The sequence below is a fragment of the Camelus dromedarius genome, chromosome 2 (assembly GCF_036321535.1).
Source record: "Camelus dromedarius isolate mCamDro1 chromosome 2, mCamDro1.pat, whole genome shotgun sequence".
Taxonomy (NCBI): Eukaryota; Metazoa; Chordata; class Mammalia; order Artiodactyla; family Camelidae; genus Camelus; species Camelus dromedarius.
Genome location: NC_087437.1, coordinates 82,931,503 through 82,945,063, shown reverse-complemented (window position 1 = coordinate 82,945,063; position 13,561 = coordinate 82,931,503). Strand labels below are relative to the sequence as shown.

Here is a 13,561-nt window from a genome sequence, read left to right as displayed (position 1 = left end):
TTGCCAATATGGCAATCTGAACACACATATACAAAATTAAAAAGTTTATAAGAAGATACAGTAAAAACAAAAACTGTAGTAAAACAGAGTACTCTCTTAAATCACGGGGAAACAGTTAGTTTTAAGCCTTCATTTTACTTCTACTTCAGTTGTTCATAAGTGGTTCTTGTATCTATAAGTCTTTATTACCAATACTGGCTCCCTTGTATTCTTAATGTCCTGTAGTGTAATAAACTGTTCCCAGCAAGGGATGGAAATAAAGAACTGAAGTAATGGATTTGTCTGCTCCTGAGAAGCTGCTGAGCATGTTTTCTGTGTGATGGTCCCGATGCCATTACAACTACTCTGATGCCACTACTTCTGCTACTATAATTACCTTTAAAATGGGATGTCTCCCCAAGGGAGTTCAGGTGTGAAAGAGGGCAGACTCAGCCAGGAGGGATTATGACTAGGGATCTGAAGAAAGGTTTCAGTAATTTACCTTTCTTTCTTTTTTTTTTTTTTTTTAATTGAGTTATAGTCAGAGTAATTTACCTTCTATGTAACCCTGGAGAAAACATTCTGGTTTGGGGGAACTGGAGCAAGAACAATGGGAACTGGAAATGACTGCAATTCCACGTAAGTTAACATCTTGATACCCACGTGCAAAAGGCTAATTCTGCCTTTACACAATTAACCATGGTTGTGTTTTCCCAAAATATCACACTCTAGCATAAATAGCTATTAATTTTCCCATGTCCTTCATCTCTTGACTAGAAAGGCACGATGTCATGGGTGTGAAGCGTTTAATCTGGGTTCACATCCTAAATTTGATACATATTATTTCTGGGCCCTTGGGCAAATTATGTAATTTCTCTGAGTTTTCAATTCTGCATCTGAAAAATGGAAATAGTGATATTTAGCTCACAGTGTTGCTGTGTATAATAAAAAATACAATCTATAAAATCACCTAGCACCTAGCAGGGGTATAATAAATAGGAGGTCACACTTGAGTTGTCAGCTTTAATAATGTAATAGCCAGTTATTTTACCAGCAAAAAAGTGAGTTTATTTGGGAAAAGCCACTTTACTAAAAACATTTAGAGTAAACAGCAAAAGCCCTCCCTCCCTTCCCCTCTTTGCTTTATAATTCTAGAAGAAATCTCTGTCAACATTTTGGTATGTAGCCTTCAGAACTTTTCTCACATTCACAAATATATACACACACATATCATTAGTCCTTTACTCTTCTGCTTAATATAAATGAATCACACACACAGAATGTGCTTTCTGGATGTAGAACTTCTAAAGCCAATATACTGTAGCTGCCATCACATTAGTGCATGTATGTGCACATTTATCATAGCTTTGCAATAGCTCATTCTTTACTAGGATATACCATAATCTAATTAGTCACCTTCTCTTTGTGGGCATTATTTTCCTGTTTTTAAACATTACAAACAATGCTGCTGTGACCATCCCTATACACATTCTTGGGTTTCTACATAATTATTTCTACAGGATGGAGTCCTAGAAAATGGAATTGCTGGTTTGAACGATACACGCATTTACAGCAGACTGGAGTTTGGAACTGCAGAGAAGCCTTTGTGCCACTCTCAGCCCACTGTAATGACTCCACTTTGCACTGTGCTTCAGGAATCCAGTGGAGCATAGTTTTTTTTTAAGCATGCATTTCTGAACATGAAATATAAAGCAGTAAATTATTTGAGTACAGGTTCACATATCCTATGGTACAGGAAAAATGGGGTGTGAGAGGATGGCCGTGTCCCAGGTCTCAGGTGAGTGCCTGGGACATGCCCTGCCAAGTGAGGGGCCTTGGCTTTGCACAGGAAAGAATTCTAGAGCAAGGTGTACTTGAGTAAAAGTTGATTTATTCAGAGAGATGCAAACTCCATTGACTGAGTTTAGTTTATCCCAGAAGGCTAGAAAGGCCAAGAGGCATGGGGGTGGGTATTTAGTTTAAAGTAAAAGTAGGCACACACTCCATAGACAGAGTGCAGGCCATCTCACTTAGAAGGGAGAGCAGCCTTGGCCATGAGGTGCGGGGGTTGTTAGTTTATATGAGCTCAGTTAATTCATAAGCTAACAAGTGAGAGGACTATTCCAACTACTTTGGGGGAGGGGCTGGGATTCCCAGGAACTGGGCCACCACCTACTTTTGGACCTTCTATGGCCAGCCTGGGAGGTGTCATGGCACCTGGGCAAGTGCCATTTAGTATGTATATAGTATGTATAATATATATATATATATATTACAACAAGGGTACAACAAGGGTATATTACAACAAGGGTCTCCTGAAAGTCAAATCTCCTGCCGTCTTGGGCCTCAAGGTCTACTGGGAGTTGAATCTTTCACCATCTTGGTGTTAACTGCTGTGTCATTCCTTTAAATGCTCCCTTCCCTCCTATCTCACCTATGCCCACAATTCCACTTTATCCATCTTAGAACAACACTCTCATGACGTGAAATAGCATAAGGTCAGCTCTGTAACCAGCTAAGATGAGAGAAAGGTGTTAGCTAAAACTGTTAAGTAAAATTAATGGGCTAAGTGAGTACTGTTACCTGCATATTCTGACAGAATGATCAGTCACGGGACTAGAAGTTAGGAGAGCATCTCCACAGATAGAAGGGGAGGCGGGGACATCTCCCTCCTCTCCTGAGATGGGGCATGGCAGCCGGGGCAGTGGTCCAAGGCTTCTAGCACATCTCAGGATTGAATGAGAGTTCTGAGCAAGCGGCTTGGGATGCAGCAGTTTTGCAGACAGCCCCCTTAAACTCCAGGGGGCGTCCTTCTGTCTGTGCAGCAACCAGAAGGGCTGCCCTCTTTGTTCACGGGGTAATGAGGAGTCAGCTTAGAATCTCAGTCCTTTCCCTCCAGGTCCTCTCTCCTAGGTCACTTGGCTGGGGACCAAACTGTCTTTGGGGGAGGAAAGTTAAGGAACTTTAATTAGGGTTTTGAAATTCAAATCCAACACAACCTTTTACATTTGATAACAATCACCAAATTGCCTTCAAAAAAGAAAGTTCTTTACACTTCCTTGCAGTTTCCTTGTCACCTTTGATGGAAACTCACTAATCTCATTAATCTTTTTAGTTTTTGCCAATCTGATTTCTCCTTGTTGTCTCCATTTCCTTACACAATGTGATGATTAAAAAGACACTAAAATTTTTGCACATGTTTGTGAACTATTTGTATTTCTTCTGTAAATTGCTTGCTTCTGGCCTGTGTCCTATTTTTAAAAGGGTTGTCTTTTTTTATATATATAGGAATTCTTTAAATATTCTGCATATTAACCCTTCTAAATAATATTGCAGTTGTTTTCCATCAGTTGTCTGAATTATGGCTTCTACCATCGAGGTATTTCACATGTTCATGTGCTTAGAACACGCTGAATCCCAGCTCCACCCTCCCACCTCCCCTCACCTTCCAGCTTGTGGAAGGAGAGTAAAAGCAGTTCCTGAGAACTACTGGGACACTAAGACTTCTGAAACCTCAACAGGACTAATAGAATAAAGAGAGACTCCTTTTTACTAAACGGCAAATAAGCTTTCTGGTAGACCTGAATTCCTTCTTTATTCTCTCTCACAATACTGGAGAAATCAACACAGTGGTTATTTACATGTGCAAATATATAATCAGAGACTGCTCTAAACTGGAGACATTGGAGAAGTTAGGGTTCTGCTTAGAAGAACGTTTCTCCACACTGTAGGCAGAGTCATAGCTCTATGTCAGGATTTAGACTCCTTACATACTGGCTTATTATTTTTGAGAGGCACATGTACTTTAAACAATTGCTAACAGGAGATGAAACCCCAAGACAGCTAGAAGCTGGGGCTGGCAGGATCTTTCCCAGAGATGGAGGAAGGACTGTGTGCAAAAAGGATTAGCTTGGTAAAGCTAAGTCTTGAGCCAGATATTGTTTAAAACTGAACAACCTAAGCCTTGAGAATGTTAAGTAAACTCCTTTTTATTAGTAACTTATAAGGGGATATTGTGTGAAAGTGGCCTCTCATCACCTTGAAGGTGTCTCCAGTCCTGCAGTTCATCTACTGTGATCTGATGTGACCTGCTGAGAGCATGCCCCTACAAGGAGGTCTCCTCTGCATGCTGTAGACAGTCCTACATCTATCATGCCAAGAAAGCTTGTACTTGTGACAGGGCATGAGAATGGGAAGGCAAGCCCTACACTGGGATGAGTAAGAAATACTACTTTCTTTAACCTTACTCTAGACTATGAGCCTATGGGTGCTGAATGGCACCCCAGGGTAGTGTGGAGAGCCTGACTCTCACCTGTCCCTGCATACACAGAGGACACAGCCCATGAAAAATGTCATTCTAATTCAAAGAGATTGCACCATCCATAATCAAAAAAACAAACCTAGCAAACAGAGCCAGTCCTATATGTACACTGCCTAAATATTATGTTTTCAGGGGCCTTTAAAGGACCCTGCATGTTCCAATAGCCCTCTCCTACTTCCTGGCCCTTCCTCTCCCACCTCATTAGAATGAATCTACACAAAAGCTGAGTTAAATATATTTACATTGTGAAAACATCCCCCGCCCCCACCACTGGTCAAATTACCAAAATCACTATCCCAGAGAGGTCTACAAATTTATAAACCTACCACCCTGTTTAATTCTTTATCACCTTCTACAAGAATTCAAAACTTTTACATAGTTGCGATCATGTGTCCATGCAATAATGTATCCTGTGTTGTTTGTTTTTTTTTTTTTAATAACGTTTCACAGGTCAAAAGCCCCTGCCCCAGATAGTTACATACTGGTAAGTTCCTGGGAAGAAAACTGGTTTTGGTTCCAGGCACATTCATTTGAATCACAGTTCAAAAATAGATCTTGTATGACTTTGGGAGCATTACTTAACCTCCTGACTCCATTTTGTAATTCCTAGGATGAGATTACTCTGGCTCACAGGATAAATACGAAGAACAGATATGACATATGGAGGGTAGCTGACTCATGGTGGACAGTGACTGGTAGTTCATATTCTTACTTCCTGAATTGATGGTTTTTGTGATAAGCACTGTGCCAAGAATTCTTTATGTCATTGTCTCTTCTAACCCTCCTAACAATCTCTGAAAATAGGTTGTATTATCTCACTTTCAAGGTGACCAAAAGGAAGTACACTGAGTCACTTGCTCAAGGTCACAAAGCAGGCCAGTGGAGGAGGTGGACTTTGAAGTAGGCTTCGGTGGACAGTGCCTTTTTTGGCCACTACTGAATAAGAAGCACAAATGTCACCTAGGAACAGCAGATGGCCTCTCCCCTTAACACATAACTTTGCAGATCTAAAAATCCTAGGGAAGCCAGGGTGGAGGAGATTTAACACTACTTTAATTCTGAAGAATGTGAACAAGAGAAGGGTAAGAAGAAACTCCAGAAAACCTAAAAGGGCAGAGTAACCTCAAGAAAAATGGGCCTAGATGGACAAATACCGGGAACATCTTTCACTACTCTGATGTCTCAGCAATCACCTTTAAAATTACAAAATTCGTGTGGGTTACTTCAAAGGCAATTTGTAGAAACGGACAAGAATTTTCTGAACCCTCTGGGTTTTCTGATTAGTAGAACTGGGAGAATAACAAGTGCTGCCTCCTAGGGCTGTTGTTAAAATTAATGCAAATATCAGCAAGTCTTCACAGATAGAGGACTTCCTTAGTGCTCGACCCGCTGCTCACTTTGAACAGTACCCAGGTCTGTGGCTCTTCTCCCCAGGGTCATCTGATGGCACGCGATCATGGTGCTTAGTGCCAAAGTCTGGAGTTATTAATGCTGTTAGACAATGAATTATTTCACAAACACTGAAATTTAAAAAGTATTCACAGCCATCCAAGTATGAAGACATTTTTAATACACGCTTTTCTCAAGGGAGACCCACTTCCTGAAGAAAAGGAAATGCATGTCTCACCTTCGTTCTTCTCCCTACAGTAACTTCTCCTCCAAAAGATGAAAAGCCCTAACACGTTAGTCCTTGAAGGGCAGAGCCCAGGAATTCCGGTGTCTGAACAGCCCCTACTCTTTCTACTAAGGACCAAACCGCCTGCCCCGCCTCGAGTCACAGAAGTCCCCGATGCGCAGAGCAAAAGTGTTTACTTCTGCCGCCTGCCTGCCCGGCGGGGAGGCGAAGCACCCGAGCCGCCCCTCACTTTCGCCCCTGCAGCTCAAACTAACCAGGGCGGGATGGGAGTGTCTTCTTGGCTGGGGAACTTGATCCTCCTACCTTGTCCCGAAGCCACCCGCCGCTTTTCCCCGGCCCTCCCTTCGTGGTGATTTTCCTATCCGGGACGCCCGGAGAGGGCGCGCGGCTGGTGTCCGCCCAGCCCGAAAGGTAGGGGCTCGGCTGCTACCCGGGGAACGGAGAGCCCCACTGCCTCCCGCCGCATTGCATCTTCCTCCGCGAACTTGGGGGCGGCCGCGGTCATCACGCAGCCCCCGCCAGCCGCCGAGCAGGAGGAGCTTCCCCGCGGCTCCGGAGGCGCTCGGCGCTTTCGCCCGGAATCGGGACCCGCGCGCGGCGGGCGCGGCGGACTCCGGGCGGCGCTGAGCCCTTCCCGGCTGCCCCGCTAGGTCCGAGGAGACTGCATTCCGCCTGCGCCACCTTCCTCCGGTTTCCGCCGGCCGAGGGCTTCGGCGGCCCGATGCTGCAGGCGCCGCGGGAGAGGCAGCAGTGGACTGGAGCGAAGGGCGGCGGAAGAGCGGAGAGCGGCGGGCCCCCGGCCGCGGAACCCGGCACCCTCCTGCGGTCTTCACGCCAGGGCCTCGGCGGGTAACTCCCCCGCCCTCTTGGCTGCGGGTTTGCGTCGCCGAGGGGAGGGAGGTTGGGGGTGCGGGGAGACCCTCGGGCGGTGCAGCCGCTGAGGCTCAGGGTCAAGGGCGGGGGAGGCGCGCTGAGCTCACTGCCTCTGCACGCATCCTCCCGACCCCGGGAGCTGCGGGGGGCAACTCCGTGACCCCTGGGTTTACGGGGTGGGGAGCACCGGGGGCGCAGTGGAGCACTGGGGCGCTCGGAACCCGATGCTCGCCGGGGAAGGACGCGAGGGGCGCCAGGCGTTCGGGCGCTGGAGAGGCCGACGCGGGTGGCGGGCTCCTCACTCACTATTGTTTTCTTGTAAAAGGGTCTGTACGCTAGCAGGGGTAAGAGGTCTGGAAGGTTCTCTTCTTTTACCTTACAAAAACTTCCGAGGCACCGTTTTTCCCGCCACGGTGGAACTGGACCTAACAAAACCAGCCCCAAGGCGGTTTGGGGGAAAAGGGCGGCGGTGAGAAAATTGCAGTGCCTGGGCTGCCGTTAGTTTTCAAGAAAGGGGAGAAGAAACTTGTGGTTTTGAGGCTGATTGTTCCAGAACTCTCAAGATCCCAGTCCCTTGTGTGCTGTTATTTTGGCTTAGAATATCTATAAAAAGCGATTTTCAGAAACTAAAAACAAACCCAAAGCACATTTTGGGGGGGGGGTCTTCAGTAGAAGAGGGGGAGAGGTTGGGGACGGGCGTAGAGTAGCTGCTGTTCAGAGATAATGTTTTTTAAAACGATGCTTGGAAGTGGGGATAAGAATGACATCTTGAATGCCAGCATGTTAGAAACGACATAAGCAGCAGACTCTAGAATCAAAAAGTCACATTGCTGTAAGACGAATGCCGTCCCAGCTGTAATTAGGTAGGTAGTTAAGGAAACTACATTTCTGCCAGAAACTCCTCGCCCTCTGGCCTTTCACACCAACGTTCACACTAATCTTCAGGTGTGAGAGCCTCCTTTACGAGGCTAGTTTGGGTATTTGCCTTTCTGGTCTTCAAACTTTCTCTCCCAGCTGCAGACCATGGAACTCTCTTTTTACATGGAGTTGTTAAACATGTGAGAAGATCTGGTCAGGCTACCGGGTTGTTTTCCGTTTGAAAGCATGCTGATCTGACATTTGTAAATGGATTTGTTTTCCCTTCCTTCTCTTCCTTTTCGTCTCACCGACAGCTGCTTTTAATACCAAGATCTGCAAAAGAGCCACCGTTAGATTGTTATCTAGTTTGTCCTCTCTGAATAAGCCTATTGACCTGGGAGACACTTTAGATAATGGAAACTGGTTTATAAGGAGAGAACTTTTCTAGAAACTGTATTTTCCTGTTCCGGCTACCAAAGCTGTCCTTAATTGTGGAGGGGGAGGGAAGGTCTTCACTGGTTGCCTAATGGGGCTTCTCTTGAGCAATATTTTTACCATCATCTCATATTGTACCATGTTTATTATGGCGCAATAAAACAAGACTGCTTTTTTGACTATTTTTCAGTAGATTTGTTGGAAATAATTTTTTATGCCCCCAAATCAGTACAGATCTGTGGGCTCAGAAGAGAATAGACAGTACTGGCAGAAGAATGCCATTAAGAGACATACCATTTAAAAAAAAAAATCAGTCTTTTGTGGAAATTGCAATTTTCCTGTTTTCTCCCTCCGGAAATTAGTGGCAGCTCTTTTCTTCTGTTGGAGATGTTTTTGTGTTCCATATCATGTGGGATATCCTGGGAGAGAAGTGAAACAATACCGTATTTCCGATATTTCTCTGATAAGCATTATCTGCTAACCATGCAGGTTACCACCTGGCTTCTGTGGATTTATGATTCCATCTAGATTGGGGACCAGAGATTTGTTTCACATGCCTTCCAGGTGATGCTTATCAAGGTGAGGCATGCACAAAACTCAGGTGGCACCCACTGTGATTCCCCGTGGGTTCCCATATCCTGTTTTCCCAACAGCCCTATGAGACAGGAATGTTTAATGTGATTTTATAGTTTAAAAAAAACTGAGACTACCCGAGGTTAAGGGACTTAGAATGGATCACAGGAAGGTCACTTCACCACTGCCTTACACCATTCCAGACAATTGCACACACTTCGGTTATATATCACCTGATCAGAATTTACCTCTCAGACTGGCCTTCTTGAGCAGGTGCTCTGCAAACTTTGTCTTTCCTTCTGACAGCTTCAGACTTTCACCAATTAGTTATCTTTTATCTTCTCTACATCTTTGACATGCCCCTTAGATGTGCTGTGTCTGGCCAAATTCATGACGTCATGTTATGGCTTATGTTCTGAGAGTTTGTTTCACTCTGAATATGTTTTCAAAGAAATTCCTACTCATCCTTCATGCTGGGAAGATGTATTCCCAGATCTACATCCCCACCCTCACAGTTGAAGTGAACCTCTCCTATTTATCCCAACTACAGTGGATGACAGCACACACTGCAATTTCCAATTGAATTCTGACAGATTGAAAATAAAAAGTATTTAATTTAGGGTGAGCTTAAGGTGTGGAGTAGGGTGTATGCATTGGATGTTATGGTGTTCCAGTAGAAAACTGTCATTGTGGTTTCTTATCAGGGTGTCAGGAGCTCAGTGCCCTCAGTGTGATAGGTTAGCCAGTGTTCTTTCCCCTGACAATAACTCCCCGGTACTGAATCAGTGGGAGTGTCAAAACTTGGTCAAGAACTTGGCTGCCATAGGGGTGAGATTCTGGAGTTGAAGTTATGAAGGTAAAAGAGAGTAAAGGGCAGTAGGATCTGAGTCTCTTTTCCACATCCATGGATCTTTTTTTAAAGAGCTTTTGGTTATCCAGGGAGGTATGGCCCACTTACTGTTTCCTGCCACAGCCTTCTGCATCTGACCAGGGCCTTTCCTCTTCCAGGACCATTGGGAAAGAGGGGAAGGAAAGTGCCCAACCCTTAGATAAGGATTTTCTTATCCTAAACACTGAAAAGCTGAGTGAAAAGGGTCCCTTTTCCCTCCGTACATCTGAGACATAGGGTGCCAATGACATTGTCTCCTTCAGTAGCTTGTAGTAATACTGGGTTTTGACGAACTCTTTCAATATTGATTTAGTTTTTATCTGGTTGGGACTGGAAAGGTCTGTAGAAGCTGAGGGAATAAGCCTCCAGGGGAAGAGGTGGCAAGGAAGCCGGAGATTCCTCCAAGGGAGGCAGGTTTCTCTCACCTTCCTAGGCTGGGGAAGCAGATCCAGGGCTGGTATGGCTCTGGGTGGTGGTCCCTGCACTCAGACCAGGCAACAGGGAGCAGACAGTGGTTTTGCAATGGCTCTTCAGTGACTTTCTCCTGCCATCTATAAGGGAGGACTGGAGAGTCAAGCAGTATTTACTGAGTACCCCCCGTGGAACGGGAGACATCCTGGGTGCTAGGCATGGGGGTGCAGCATTGAGCAAAACAGATGAAGCCCCCACTCTTATAGAGCTTTTTTTTTTTGTGGGAAATAGACTTAATAAACCGGTTACAAATAAATGAAAAAAATTTTTTCAGATAGAATGAGTGTTACAAAGACAATGCAGTGTGCAGGGGGTGATGGAAGCTAATTTAGAGCAGTCAGAGAGCTCCTCTGAGGAGAGGATATTTGAAGTGAGATGTGAATGATAAGGAGCCATTCAAGGGGAGAGCAGAAGGAAGAGAATTCTAGGCAGAGGAACAGCACCTGCAAAGGCCCTGGGGCATGAATGAATTTGGAGTGTTTGAAGAACTTGCACATGGAGATGTAAAAGGGGAAAAGATAGGAGATGAAGTCAGTGAGGTAGGCAGAAGACAGCTTATGTGAAGCCTTCCAATCTTAGACAGGAGTTTGAATTGTGTTTTCAAAGAGTAGGATGCCACTGGAAATTCTAAATTAGAGACTCAGTCTTCACCTGGGTGGGTGATGGGGTTTCCCGTTTGTCTTATAGACACACATGTACACATGTGTATTTTCACTCTCAGTTTGTTTTTATTCTCCCTGTTAATTGGCCGTCACTGATTTCTTTGCCCTAGACCAGGGCACAGGCATATCCACATGGAGAGGCAGAGCTCAGAGAACCCTGGACAGGGGTCCTCTTATCCTCTGAAATAAATCCATATACTCACTCAGTTTCACCTTCATGCATGGAACTCTCCATCACTGGCTTTGACATCTCCACCGCTCTCCAGACTGAGTCTCTGTCTCTAAGTCTCTAGGTTGGCTGGTCACATCCAAAAGTAGATCCTAAAAATTAATTATCTAGTCAAATCAATCACAGTTGGTATCTTTTGCTAGACAGTGATGTCCCAGGAGGGGAGATTCTGAATAATGGGAAGGTCTTGCCTTTTCCTGAGCTCCCCTTCCCACAGGCTATGCAGTCTGTTATGGGAGGTCCAGTTTCAGGGGAAATGTGCAGGACTCTGTAATAGTTGTCAAGGCACTATTCTGTGCCTTAGAACTTTCATTTCTATTGTTCTTTGTACATGATCTTGGCAGTCCTAGAATAGCACTTAAATCATGAAAGTTTATGTCCAAGTTAGTATCTCCTAGTCGCACTGGTTTATCAGAAAGGAATAGAAGCATTTTATCAGCCAACTTTTGATTCCTAGATTACAATTTATAACTCTTGGGGGAAACTTAGTATGTACTTCAGAGAGAAAATTGTTTTTGAGATTCTTTAGCCAGATGCCCTGCTTATTTATGAACATACATACTTAACTAATGTATATAACTTAACAGCTCACTTTGAACTTTTTGTTTTTTTTTTTTTTCTTTTTTCTGATTGATGTCGTGGCATTAAATCTGGAACAAGTTTCTATTTGAGAGGGCAATGATGATGTCTTGTCTTGCTCACCCCGTGTCCTTGGTATCTGGTGTAGTGTCCAGAACATTATAGATAGAGCAGACATTTGCCAAATGGCCTGACCAGGGTTCATGAATTAACTCACAATGTAAATATCTTAGCTCAATTGTAACTTCTTTATAGCTGTTAGGATTCATCTTTATAGCTCTTAAGATTATCAGTTTGTCATCTCAAAAAATGTGCCCATTGGAGAAGACAGGTGAAAGGTGAACTCATTACTGTAGATTTGTCTATATTAATTAAAACCCTTCTGGTTTTGAAGTGTTTTTTTTTTTTTTCTTTTAGAAAATAATATAGTGTTCTTATGCTGACAGATAAGAGACTAGTATGTGAATGTTATCAGATCAGGATATGAGAAAATATTCTCAAATTTGTTTTCACGTACAGTAAACTTTTAGGACAGCTTCATAATTCATAATGTATGATAATTCGAGTTGGGTTAGTCAGGTTTGTGGTTACGTTACTGAGGAAATAAGTGTGCCAAGAATGTGGATAACAAAATCACTTAATAGCACAGTGTCTCACATCCATGATTTCATGCCCTTTCATAGGCAGAGATTTGCACTGCTTAAGTTCCAGGGCTTGTTATGATATTTCTTAGATTTCTATTGGGTATCATTTAACCTAGCTGGAGACATAAACAAATGCCCTGGAAATAGAAAGCTCTCCTCATCAAGCTCGCCAGAGCTGGGAGGGGTTCCTGCCTGGCAGAGCGCAGTGGGAGAGGCCCGGTTGTGAGCTCTTGCTGGGACTCTGAGTGACAAAGTTTCTTACAAAGAATGATGTTGTCAGGGGGCATATACATAATTTAAAAATTCTGAATATTGAAAGAGTCTACCTTTTAGATTTGTTTTTTCCTGTCCCTCAAGGATGTGATGCCATATAAATACAGCCTCTTGTCTCTGAGCTGATTTTACGGGGTCACCCTCCTTCCACTGCATCCGATTCTAGTCCTCAGAGAGGTTATCTGCTCATAGCTTCTGACGGTTTGCTGGTTTTCTTCTTAGGAAATATTCTATTGCAGATATTTAGGCCAGCACCATAGAAGGTGCTCCTTTTATTGAAATAACAAAATAAAGTATAAAATAGTTTAAAAAGTAATACAATATAAAATATAATAAATGAAATAAAATAAACTGCTTTTATTAAAACCTGTGCCGCCCTTTAGGATTTGAGAGTCCTTCATGTATCAAGGGATAGAGGAAGCAAAGAGAAGGGAATTTGTATATTTTCTATGCTCAGCATAGAGCCAAAGACTAAGAGATCAGAGATTTTAAAAAATTCCCTGACTTCTTTTCATGAATAATAAAAACTTAATAAAAATATAGATAATATAGAAAATATAGATTATAATATATAATATATATTATATAAATATAGATTATAATATATAATATATATTATATAAATATAGATTATAATATAATATATAGATTATATATAATTATTATTATAATATAACAGAGATAATATAAAATTATAAAACTGCACTTAAAAAATGGAAAATGGGTTATCCAGTTGCATTTAGATGAGAGCAATGAGATGACAATCCAGGCATCTCCACTGATTTTTCAACTGCTTGTAAGCAACAGCAGCTAATTTATATAACCTTATTTAATTGACAGACTCTGAAAGTTAAAGGGACTTTCTGTTGTCAATGTGAATGATCGTTGTGAGATAAAGAACACCACCGTCAAGACACTTCTGATACTTGGAGCCAATATTTCAGGTCAATGTCAAAGTGAGTTAGCTAATCACTCTTGTTTCATCCCAGCTATGCTACAATTAAATTAGAAATAATTGGATTTTTTTTCATAAGCAGGATGTTAGCGATATGTGTAATTTCTCATCATGAAGGACCTGTAAATGTTTTCCAGGCCCTGATTTTTTTGGAGGAAAAGTCTGACCCTCCCACTGCAAAAAA

The 13,561-nt window shown here is 43.1% G+C and overlaps 1 protein-coding gene and 1 long non-coding RNA gene across 8 annotated transcripts in view; both read left to right on the top strand.

Annotated features, from left to right (window-relative positions):
* The window catches only part of LOC105087743 (uncharacterized), a 92,499-nt gene extending 89,325 nt beyond the window's left edge, over nt 1–3,174 (top strand). Inside the window, exons 11-12 of the long non-coding RNA XR_010384733.1 lie at nt 521–618; nt 1,500–3,174. This is a non-coding gene — a long non-coding RNA (uncharacterized LOC105087743). The remainder of the gene's footprint in view (nt 1–520; nt 619–1,499) is intronic.
* Nucleotides 3,175–6,005: 2,831 nt separating this feature from the next.
* Nucleotides 6,006–13,561, top strand: part of ST3GAL6 (ST3 beta-galactoside alpha-2,3-sialyltransferase 6) — a 75,507-nt gene continuing 67,951 nt past the window's right edge. For 4 of the 7 annotated variants that reach the window (XM_064496112.1, XM_064496115.1, XM_064496110.1 and 1 more), the window contains exon 1: nt 6,367–6,785. The gene's annotated coding sequence lies outside the window, so the exon portion shown is untranslated. The other 3 variants (XM_064496117.1, XM_064496114.1, XM_064496116.1) reach the window with 3 other exon arrangements.